Source organism: Setaria italica, chromosome VIII (assembly GCF_000263155.2).
Source record: "Setaria italica strain Yugu1 chromosome VIII, Setaria_italica_v2.0, whole genome shotgun sequence".
Taxonomy (NCBI): Eukaryota; Viridiplantae; Streptophyta; class Magnoliopsida; order Poales; family Poaceae; genus Setaria; species Setaria italica.
In genome coordinates, this window is record NC_028457.1 from 4,230,766 (window position 1) to 4,242,623 (window position 11,858).

General features: G+C 49.8%; 1 pseudogene; it reads right to left on the reverse strand.

The window, feature by feature from the left end:
* Positions 1-900: 900 nt before the first annotated feature.
* Positions 901-4,002, reverse strand: LOC101777547 (annotated as a pseudogene).
* Between the last annotated feature and the right edge of the window lie 7,856 nt (positions 4,003-11,858).

The following is an 11,858-nucleotide window of genomic DNA, read 5'->3' on the forward strand; positions in this document are numbered from 1 at the left end:
TGCATGCTAGGTTTTATTCTTGTCATGATAAATCTAGTTTGGAATTTAATCATGGAGTTGTCTAATTTTTCAACACTACTCTTGTTGCATTCATTGGAAGGAGGTTTGTATGAGCATCTAGTCCAACTTTTCTTTGGAGTTCGGATAGGAAAGTTGTTCTCGCTCGAAATGGAACGTGAATTTGAACATAGAGGACTCAGCTCGTAATAGCATCGTAACCAATAGGGGGATTAAGCAAAATGTCATGTGATGCGTTCTCCCTATTTTCTTTCAATGTTGACCGCGATGCGTCGGCTGATGTGGAGCTCACGCCACTGTTAGGTGGACCTGGCCCCGTTCGCGTGTGGGACCCAGGGGTTGGCTAGAGGCGCCTGGTCGCTCGTGCGCTGGCCATTCCGACTTCCCAGTGGGGCTTGAACCGTGGAATCTTCTGCTGCGCGGTGAAAAGAAAAAGATGTCCGACCAAAAACCCTCAACATCCACATGCGTGCGTGCACGGCGAGGGGACATCATGACATTGCACCGTTGCCACATAGGATGCGGCAACCAATGAAAGAAGCGGGTGGTAAAAAGGCCGCCGACAATTGCAGCCTGCTCACCTCTCACTACAGCAGATCCATGTTGACCCCACCGATGGGCCCTATCTAGCCCAACATGACCTCCCCGAAATTCTCTATCCATTTCACAGTACACCAACTCATATCACACCAGATAGAGAATTCCCGAAATCATAACAGGAACAGATGAGCGACGCCGATGAGGTATGAGAATAGGGAAAAAGAATAGGACAAATGCAGCAAGAGTTCAATTTCCAGCTGTTTCTCTTCTACAGTTCTACTGCATCAGAAACAAGCGAACAGAACAGAAAATCAGATACAGTATACAAATAAGGGCGATCAGTTACTGGGCAGCGCTATTCATTGTTGCTGATGTCATTTTTCGAGATCCTTTTTGATCTTCTTCAGTTTGGACACCACACTGCTCATTGACATCCTTTGTTCAGGCGAGTCACTTGAGCAGAGCAATCCCAGCTCTAATATTGGCAAAAGAGAATCATTCAGGTTGCAGGTAGAAGAAGCTTCCTGCAGGAGCTGGTCATCCAGAACAGATTCAAGTTCAGATGGAAATGCCTGATGAACCCACTGCCTGATGCTCAGTTCTCCATCAAACATCGGATCTGTGGGTCTCTTTCCAGTGAAAACTTCAAGGAGCATGATCCCGTAGCTGAACACGTCACTCTTGCGTGATGCCTTTCCTAGAGATCCATACTCTGCTCAAGAGATTCACAAAACGGAGATTTAGCATGATCGATCGCCACAGTTAACAAATTATAAACTAGGATTAGCAAGAGTACAAAATGGTTTCGTACCTGGTGCTATGTACCCTAGTGTTCCAGGCATGGTTGCGGTGATCATGGAGTTGTCATCACCCAATAGAAACTTTGCTATTCCAAAGTCAGCTACATGTGCCGTCATGTCATCATCAAATAGCACGTTGGTAGGCTTCAAGTCACAGTGCAGGACTACCTCGTGGTGCTCATGATGTAGATACTCCATCGCCATCGACACATCCAGCATGATATTGAGTCTCTTGAGGAACCCCAAGTGCCTTCTTGCTTCAGAGTGTAGGAGTGTATCCAGGCTTCCATTGGGCATGTACTCAAGCACCAATATTCTGAGATCCAGGTTGGAGCAGGTGTTCAGAATCTTTATCAGATTTCGGTGTCGAACCATGTGAAGCACACGACACTCAGCATCAAAGCTTCTAATTGCTTGTTCCAGCTGCATGTCTAGAACTTTTATTGCAACCACCAAACCGGTGTTCAGTTGGCCCTTGAAAACTTTTGCAAAGCTCCCCATCCCCAAAAGGTTATTGTCACAAAAATTATCAGTGGCACGGACAAGCTCATGGTAGGAGAGTAACCTATGGCTCGTGACATCACTTGGGTCAGCAACAGAGGGGTGGGCACTCTTGTTTTTGAGTTTCCTTTTGATCATTAGGTAAACACAGAGAACAATAGAAACAAATGCTATGGTGGCAGCAGGGAGTAGAAGTTTTAGCAAATGTCTGTCAGTTGAGTCAGACTTCTCAAGACATGGTGAAAATCCTAGACGAGGAGAACCACATAGGTCAGCATTCCCAATCAGTGATGTCAATGTGATGTTTGAGAAAATGCCTCCCTCTGGTATCTTTCCTTCTAGCTTATTGAAGGAGAGATTCAAGGTTGTCAAAGAGGTGAAATTGGCAAGGAACTTGGGAATGGCACCAGAGAGATTGTTGGAGGAGATATCCAATAATGCTAAGCTGGTCAGCTCTTGAAACGATTCTGGGATCGTGCCCTCAAATGAGTTGTGTGATAGATCTAGCTGAGCGAGCATCCTAAGCTGTCCAAACGATTCTGGAATTTTTCCAGTCAAAATGTTGGAAGATATTTCAATTTGATCCGCCAGTTTTAGTCCACTAACATCAGCTGGTAGGGCACCAGAAAAATAATTGTGAGAAAGAGATAGTTCGACAAGTTTATCCAGGTGGAATAAGCTAGCCGGTATTGTTGAATTGAAGTGGTTGTTGCGCATCACGAGGTATTCTAGCTTGGTAAGGTTGCCAATGCTATTGGGTATAGAGCCAAAAAATTTGTTTCCACGGAGATACAACCTTTGTAAGCTTTTCATCATACCGATTTGCGTTGGGATAGGGCCTGACATGTCATTGCCTGAGACATTAAGGTACACAAGATTTTTCATCGACGTGATCGATTCTGGTATTGCTCCCGTGAGTAGGTTTTTGCGAAGATTAACCGTGTCAAGACCACTTAAGTTTGCCAAGGTTGATGGAAGCACACCTGTTATCTTATTGTGGCCTGCATCAAACTTACGTAATTTTATAGACAGGTTTCCCACATGGTCAGGGAGTTCCCCACTGAAAGAATTTGAATTTATTTCAAGCTTCTGGAGTTGTTTACAGTTGGAAAGGGAGGACAGGAAGTCAAGATGTCCATTTAAATTATTATGTTGCAGATGAAGCTTCTTCAGAGCTCGGATGTTCCCAAGTGTGGCTGGTACTGATCCAGACAAGGTCAGACATCTTAGATAAATTTGTGAGACTGGTTGGTATTGGACCTGCTAGCTGGTTGGATCCGAGATGCAGATACGAGAGTTCTCTCATTAGGCCTAATTCAGTTGGAATGTCACCGGTCAGGTTGCAGAAAGAGAGGTCTAGTTTAGTAAGACCGGTGAGGTTGCTAAGAACAGCTGGGATAGATCCAACAAGGTGATTTCTTCCCAAGAAAATAGTTTTGAGCTGTGACAGTTCAGCCAACCACGTTGGCACAGTATCACAGAAAGAATTGTGGGCCAAAGAGAGAGTTTGCAAGCGCTGGCACGCTGAAAGCTCTAGTGGTATCCCACCTGCAAAGTTGTTTTGTTCCAAGATTAACTTCCGAAGCACCGGTAGGCTAAAACTTTGATTGCTAGGAATCGACCCAGTTAGATTGTTATGTCCGAGTGACATGAATTGCAGCAGTGACATGTTGAAAATGGTACTAGGAATGGCGCCTGAGAGGCCATTTTCATGGAGATCTAGTTTCCGAAGCCGAGACAGCCTACCAAGATCGGAGGGAATTGTGCCCGAGAGGCTGGTGTTTATGAGGTTGAGCTGCATGAGGAAAGAGAGGTTACCGTGATGTGGGCTGAGCTCTCCTTGCAATGGCACACTTCTCAGCGACAGCGCAGTAACGCGCTGCTGAGGCTGACTGCATGACACGCCGATCCAGCGACAGAAGGACACGTTGGTTGTCCAGTTTCTGGCAAGGATGCCGAGAGGATCCGAGAGCTGAGCTTTGAAAGCCAGCAGCGCGGCGAGGTCAGTGTCGCTCCCGTTGATGTTGGGAGTTGGACTTGGGCCTGGGGAAGAAGAAGAAGCAGAAGCGACACCAGTAACTAGAACGGACAGTGAGATGGCCACCAATTGCACCAGGATGAACGAGCTGCTTGCAGTGGCCATTGCAGCGTGCCAGGCTTATTTAGTTGTTCAACGAGACACTCACAAAAGATGACCAGCTACGCAGCAACGTTTTGTAGGAAAGTAGCTTGACTATATTATTTTTCCCTAGTTAATTTCCAAATTTCAGCTTTCCTTGAAAAAAAATACCAAATGTCAGATGACCATATTGGACGCTTGCCATCTGGGCGTGTCTGGCTAATATGTTGACTAATTACCCGTTGCCGGCTATAAAGGAATGAAGAAAGAAAGACTTGTTCTGGTATAGCAGTAGTTTCTGACACCTGGCTACTCGTAATGCCTCTAGGTCTGCATCGAGATAGACGTGCCCGTCCTTAAGTCCAGGTCAGTCAAAGTCTTCATGGGTCCAACAAACATCGGGCGATCATGATGGAAAAGATATATGTAAGAGCCTGCAGATTCTCACCTAATACGAACAGCAGGATGAGTGTGCACCTTTGATTAAGTTACTCATTTAATTCTTCTTCGCCGGCTGCAGTAGCTGTCGATCCTCCAGCAGCATGAAGCCTGAAGGCAAATGAATTACCAACAGCGGGAGGGTAAACAGTACTCCTGCCAGCCCAAGCCTCTGATGGCATCACTGAAGATAATTCACTGAACTATGTAATAATTCAGACAAGCATTGCGCTTGAGAGGGAAAACAAAATAAAAGTAATACAAAGGAAACATTAACTAAACCTCTGTCTATGAAAACCCTCGTCTGTATGCTCTAGAGCAAGAGCAGAGTCCCAGAATTTCTGCATTATTGTGTTCGCCACATCATTTGCAGTCCAGGAGGCCCTTTATCCTTCGGGAAAAAAAACAATTTTTGATGGACTGAGATTACTTGGGGAAAAAAACATTTTTTGCATTCCAGAGCCTCTTTGCAGAATTTTTAAAAGAATTTTGTAAGGGTAAAACTGTCTAGAAATTCCTCTCTCCAAACCCTACCTTGTGTGGAAACTAAATTTCCAGCAGTAATCATGAAAAAAAAACTAGATAGGAATGGAAGGACCAGATAGCAGGGTCTGTACGGGGCTCCAAGGACCAGAGCCACCAAGCTCCACACATCATTTGGCCATGGAGCCTATTTCGCCATGGCTCAACGTTGACCGGTCTGCGGTCAATTGGGCCCCACGGTCAGCCGGTGGGGTCCATGCCAGTCAATGGACCCATGTGGGGGCCCGCCCATGCCATGTTAGCGCCACGTGACTCCACGTGGCCACCGTATCCTACGGGGCACTGCCACGTGGCACCCACGTGGCCGCACAGGGGTTAGCTTGGGATCCGGTATGCCAGCCGGATCCCTTGCGCCACGATTGTGGGGTCGAGCATGCACTGCACGATGATTGGCTGCGGGCGAAGCTGCAGCGCACGCGACGTCGCGGTGGCGGGCGCGCGGTGACTGCGCCCACGACGTCGCGGCAACGAGATTGCAGCGCGGGGCTACGGCCCGACCCAAGGCAAAGCCTTCGGTCGCGGTGAGGCTGCGGCGCAGCAGCGCGTGGCACTGGCGTTTCGAGCCCGCGGTTGCTGGCGGCGAGTGGTGGCGGCTCCTGTAGGCGGCACGCAACACGACAGCTGGTCAGGCAGCACAACACAACAGCGAGGCTTGGCAAGGCTCTAGGCGGCTTGTGGTCCCGTAGCTCAATACGGCCGTGACGGTTGGATGGAGCGGTGCGACGGCCGGGCAGACAGAGCAAGGAAGGGGCGACACAACGACGCTCACTGAGAGGTGGAGGAGAAGTGGGATGCCGGCGTGGTAAAGGCTAGCGGAATGATGATGGCTTCTTCCCGACGACGCACGGCTACAGCCTCCCTTCCTCCTAGTGCGGTCGCTCCTCCGGCGTGGCCTTCCCCTCTTCCTCGCCTCCTCTCCTCTCCCTCTTCCTCTTGGGCTGGTGGCGGCGATGAAGGGGAAAAACCCCAGAGCTTAGATGGTGAGAGGCCGGGGTTCAGCCTCCTTATATAGCGGCGAGCAGGCGGTTGTGATGCGGCGGTGGCAAAGCAAGGTGGCGTGGTGGCCATCCGCGGCCTCCAGCGCAAAAGCGGAGGAGCGGGGGAGGATCACGGGCGCACGCGCGGGCGCGGTAGTGCACGCTAGTGAGGACGTAGCCGGCGAGCCCATCCCATCGCCCCTGCATGTGCCGCGCGCGTGAGGCGTACGACGCGAGGTGGAAGAAGGAGCAATAAGGCGGCTGACAGGCGAGCTCCACTTGGCGGTGGGGGAAAAGAGAGTGAGAGCGGGAGCGGTGGCCTGGCATGCTAACTGGGCTGGCTAAGCCAGGTCGGCCTGTTGGGCTGCGTGCGGGTGAGGGAAAGGTGGGCTAGGCGGGTTGGTTTACAGGCCGGCCTGGTGGGTTAGTTTAGGTTAGATTAGGTTTGTTTTGTTTCAAAATTCAAACACACTCATATTTGAGATCCAAATAAAATCCAAAAAGAACCAAATCAAACCACGCAAGTTTGAATTTAAATTGAGATTTAATTTGTTAGGGAATTTCTAGAAGAGCGTAGAATTTGTCTGCATTTTTAAATGAACACACAATTCAAACAATTTTTTTAAATTTTGGAAATTTTACTCAAGTTAATATTTCAACTTTTTGGAATATTACAAGCAGGATAACCATTGGTATTAAAAAGGGAGCTTTTGCATGTACGTGTGCATGCGTGCTGGCTCTGGGATTGCTAATGTGTGTTGGGGCTACGTGATTGGTTACATGGCAAGCTTGACAGAAAGTCGTGTGTCACGGTGGAGCTGCACAGGAGACGGCGTGAACCTGCAGGGTTGTGCAAGGGTACTTCGACGACGACATGTAGGTTCTGTGATGAACCGAGGGAGACAGTCTGCGGTTAGTGTGGATAGTCTGACGATCGAGCCACGTCGGTCGAATTAGTATATGGCGATGAGGTGTGTCGTGTGTGGCAGGGTTGTGTGTACAGTGGAGCTAAAGGGAACGACATGACGTCGCGGAAGCTGACAGAGAATTGCAACAAGTGATAGAGGAGAGGTAGTGATTGGCACACCAGACCTCATGCCTATTGTGGGCTCGTTGGCAACGAACGAAGGCTATCGATGGTGTTCAGTTGTGTTGCGCAAGACAACTGATTGGAGTTCGATGGCGGTTCAGTGGGTGGTCAAGAGAGGTGGAGTCAGGTTGCAAGTTGACATGGTCGAGGTGTGGAGCAGCTCATTGGTGGTCTACCTTTGATGGATAGATTGGGCTGAACAGTTCGCAGGGCACATGGCGGACAATTTAGGATGGCTGGCGGACAGTTCACTTGGAGGGTGAACATACCGTGGTGCATGGTGGAGAGACTGGCAGCGACAGGCTAGTCAGACCGCGGTCAGAGGCAATGACAGGATCAGCGATGACGACATAGGAGCACGCTGGCTAATGGGGTTGTTGTTCTCTGCGGCATGGCGACACGTGGCGCGAGCTCAGGATGCAGGTTTGCATGGGAGGAGTTTGCGTGCTTCCAAATCAGCAAGAGCGCGGATCGATTCGAGTTGTAGCTACGTGTTTCTGAAGTATGGATCGAAGGGCGCGAAGAAGCTTCAAAGGGCTGAACTGGAAGGAAGTATAGACTGTGGTGTCTGTACTTGCAACTAAAGTAATCTGGTTGGACACGGCTGCAGGAGACTACGAGGTAAGGAGCTAGGTGTAGTATGGCAGCGGCAATGGAAGAGTAATACTAGGGTGGCAATTCCTATATGTGACTTGGATAGCGACAGTGAGGTTCTCATCAGTATCATGTGTGCAGTCAGTCAATATTCGCCAAGGTGGAGTTTGTTAGATATTGTGTCGAATATTTGTACGAGTTCGGTTACGATGTGACTTGAGTTGTATTTAGCAGTATAGTGTAGAGCCTGTGTGATACTCTGTAACCCGGACCTCCTCATAAATATTAGAGGGGGGCTGCTGTTATAACTATGACGACATAGTGACAGGCTCGCAGGGGGGAGGCGGCACGATGCCGGAATCCCGGAGCGGCCAGTGTTGCGATATTGGGGAGGAGCACCTGTAGTCATGCCCCGGGATGTAGGATTCGGCTGAACCTCGTCAACAAAGTTCGTGTCTCCGTCATTGTCTCTGATCGTTCAAGTTCGTCTCGGTAGATCCTATCGATACTTCCGCTGGTGGAGATTAGCAGGCGGCTCGTCATCACGAGGGCTAATTTTTTAATATTACCGACGCAGAAGTCTGAAGTCCGGATTTTGCGTCAACATGCTGTTCTGCATGGTCACTATGAGAACAGAGAATTCGGCCATGCTCGGTTGGCCGCTTGGATCGGCGTGGTGGGAGGAAGAGGGCTGCATGAGCTCAGGGTGTAGGTCAGCGCGTAGTGGTTGACGACATGCAGCAATTGAACGAGGGGATCTATGAACCGCCGGGATGAGAAGATCCAGGGCCCGATGGAGCCGATGGCGAACTTGGCCAGCAGCAGCGTCGCGACCATCACCCACCGCTGCTTTCTCCGAAAGCGCTGCTGCTCATCTTGCTTGCCTGGCGTGTGAATGATGAGCAAGTACTCCCAGAAGTATGGAATATGGAGTAGTACCTAGCTAGCAAGCTCTCAATGTGAGTCTCGGAGGGATCATCTCTTATTTGATAAGTCTCCAGTTAATAGTTGACGTCTCTGTACTTTTGAACTTTTTATAATTCTGTTCTCGGAGGGTTCCATTACCAAAGAAGCATGGAACCCTTGGATGCAATGCCGCCCCCTATTAGAGACTTGACTAAGGTGCAAAGTGCAAACCCAGTCCACCATCATGCCCTACATCAAAGGCACCATGGAAGCCAACAACTTTGCTATCATTAATGGAAAGGTGGACCCTAGATGCCAATATAAAAAGAGTCTGAAGCTAAGCACGAAGGCCAGACACTCCAAACCCCAGGGGTCAACAAGATAGGGAGAGATAGTCAGATAGAGTTGCTGATGCTCGCTTGGCTCTTTAAGTTTTGGTACGGATGCAAAACCATTATGAAATGCTATGGCTAGTTACCCACTAACAAAGTCTAGAACTGATGCAACTTATTGCATCAATGCTTGCTTGAGAACGAGAATTGTGGAATATGAGCATAGTTTGTGGTTGAGGTATGCTATGGATCCGAGGAAGTGGGACTAGGGAATAGAATTTATATTCGATTTATAGTTTTGTATGTACTTGCATACATGTTCCCTCCATGAAACAAGTTATACCGAACTTAAAACATATAGAAGGTAAAAGTGAATATATTGTCTTTGATACATGATACCCGTAGTCTTAACTTAAAAGATTGTTAGCGGAGGTGGTTATATTATACCCTTACCCCACTAGAGATCAAGCTAACACATTTGGCGAGAAATTTGGATTTTTGCCATTCCAAATAATGGGCTTCGCAAAATTCCCACACAAATATGGGTTTCCCAAAAACCACCACTTGAAATGTTGACACATTATTTTCCTGGCCATTTTTCTCATTTTAATGGTTTATTTTCCATTTTGCATTTTGAGGGCCGGTGAAAAGGAATAAATTACCCCGAGCAATTTACTTATCTGGCTTGATTGAATCGGTCAACCCCTATTTGTCGCCGGCTCACCACAGCACGCTGCCGCCCGCCTGCTCACCATGAAAAGATGTTAGGTCAATCTCAGTGGGAGTTTCATGATCATTAATTTCTATATCACATTACCAATTTTGCGGTATTTGTAAGGAGAGAGAAGGAGTTTCATCATATGTGAGAGGAGTTTCATCCCTATTGCACTCAATTGGCACAGTTACCTAGTTCTTAGTCTTGGCAACCGTGCAATAAAACTGTACACTAAGACCGGCAACTCAAAAAATATAGAAGGTGAAAGTTAATATCCTTGATATTTGCAGTCTTAACTTTAAAGATCCTACTAAAGTCGTAAGGCCAGTCTTAGTGGGGTGTTATGAAGGGTTTCATGGGCATTAAATCATATGCCACATCAGCAATTTTGCGGACTTGGCAACCTAATTATGAGGAGAGAGAAGAGGGGAGTTTCATCCCATGAAACCCACCTAGCACAGTTACCAAGTACTATGAAACCCAATGAAACTTGTCTTGAGGATGTTATAGTGTCATCGCAAGACACATTGGAGCGGCCATTGGAGCGGCCCGAGTGGCGACGCTGGCCCGAGGATGTTGTCGACCTTGCGGAACCGGAGCGGAGCATCCTCGTCGTGGTCGGCATCTAAGTAGTCGTCGTTCCCGCCGGCGGGTGGCATGGCAAACTCCATTGCCTGCGCCCCGCCTGACCCTCCTGGCGCCTCCCCTGCGGTGGCGTGTGGCGATGGCGGCAGGGTTGACTCACCGTCTGTTTGAGCCTCCTTAGGTGCCTCGACAGCACCCTCAGCCGCCAGAGTCTCCTGGCCCACGATGGAGTATTCCATAGTGAACACGTCGTCGTTGCCACTAGTCGCGTCGGAGCTGTCGCTGATGCCCCAGTCCCACCGGGCTTGCTCATCGAACACGACATCATGCGTCACATGGACGCGCTTGGTGACAAGGTCGTAGGCGCAGTATGCCTTTGTTCCACGCTCGTGGCCGACGAAGATCATCTTCCTGCCTAGATCCTCCAGCTTCTTCAGATGAGGCTTAATGTTGCGGATGTAGACGATGCAGCTGAATGTCTTGAGGTGGTGCACGGCCGGCTTCTTCCCGTGCCAGGCTTCGAATGGCATCATCCCGTCCACGCTCTTCATCGGGCACCTATTCAGCACATACACTACCCTGCTAACCGCTTCACCCTAGAACCAACCGGGCAGCCCTTTCGCCTTCAGGTTCACCTTCATCAGCAGCGCTTAATCGGAGTAATTGGTCTTGGTAAGGGCGGGGTAGCTACTCCCGCCGCCCACCTCACGAATCACCCGCTGTACCACGACACCATCGCTGGAGGAGCCGTCGGCAAGCTTCCTCTCGTCACCCATCAGCACCCCGGTCCGAAAAAAATGGCTCTGATGCCAATTGTCAGAAGCACGCCGGAGAACGACGTCACTGGCAAGTTCACAGCCAAGAACACGCACACAAACACCGTTGACATAATTTGCGCTGTCAACTTGGCAGCTTTTCCAGTGTCTAATGCATTGCTTAAATAGACAATTACAAGGTAAGGAATTAGACCCTCACAATCAGGCTGGCTGTACAATCACACAATTGCAAATTGCTAAATTAAGCTACTGGCTAAACTAGGAAAGCATAAATCTAGAATTATTCTTAACATTATCTGGGTTGGTCACGCGGTTTCACTGGTTCAAGACCAGACCATGAACAGGGCTACCTCATCCCTCTCCTCCCTTTCCTATCTCCTTGCTTGCTCAGGTGACTTGCAGCTTGGTTGGTGACCAGATCCACGTTGTGGGAGGTTCAATCCATGTCGGGAGAGGCCGGATCCGCGTGGGGGGGGGGGGGGGGGGCTAGTTCCACGCTTTTCGCCTGGGACCCTAGTGGTCCATGCTGCTTCCCGGCAGCTGTCCATCTGGCGGTGCCTGCGGGCATCCCTGTGCGGATCCTATTCCGCTTATGCTACACTTGCCTGCGAGGCGGCGTGCTGCCCAGCTTGGACGGCGGCTGCTCTAGGCCCTCTGGGTGGCAGCGCAGGTGAAGACCCTCAGGCTGCTCGGTGTGCCTTGTGGCCTTGGCGTGGCAGCGGCCACTCAGGGCCCTTCATGCAGTGCCGTGGGGCTCTTCGATGGCCGCTCGGGGCCCTTTGTGTGTCGGCGCAGTGCAGCAGCGTGGGCCTCGACAGCGTCGCTCAAGGCCCTTCGCAAGGTGCTGCGAGGCTCGGCGGCGGCAGCTCAAAGTGGGAAGACTGCGGGCCTGCGGCGGCACGCCGGCCGCGAGAGGCGTGGTAG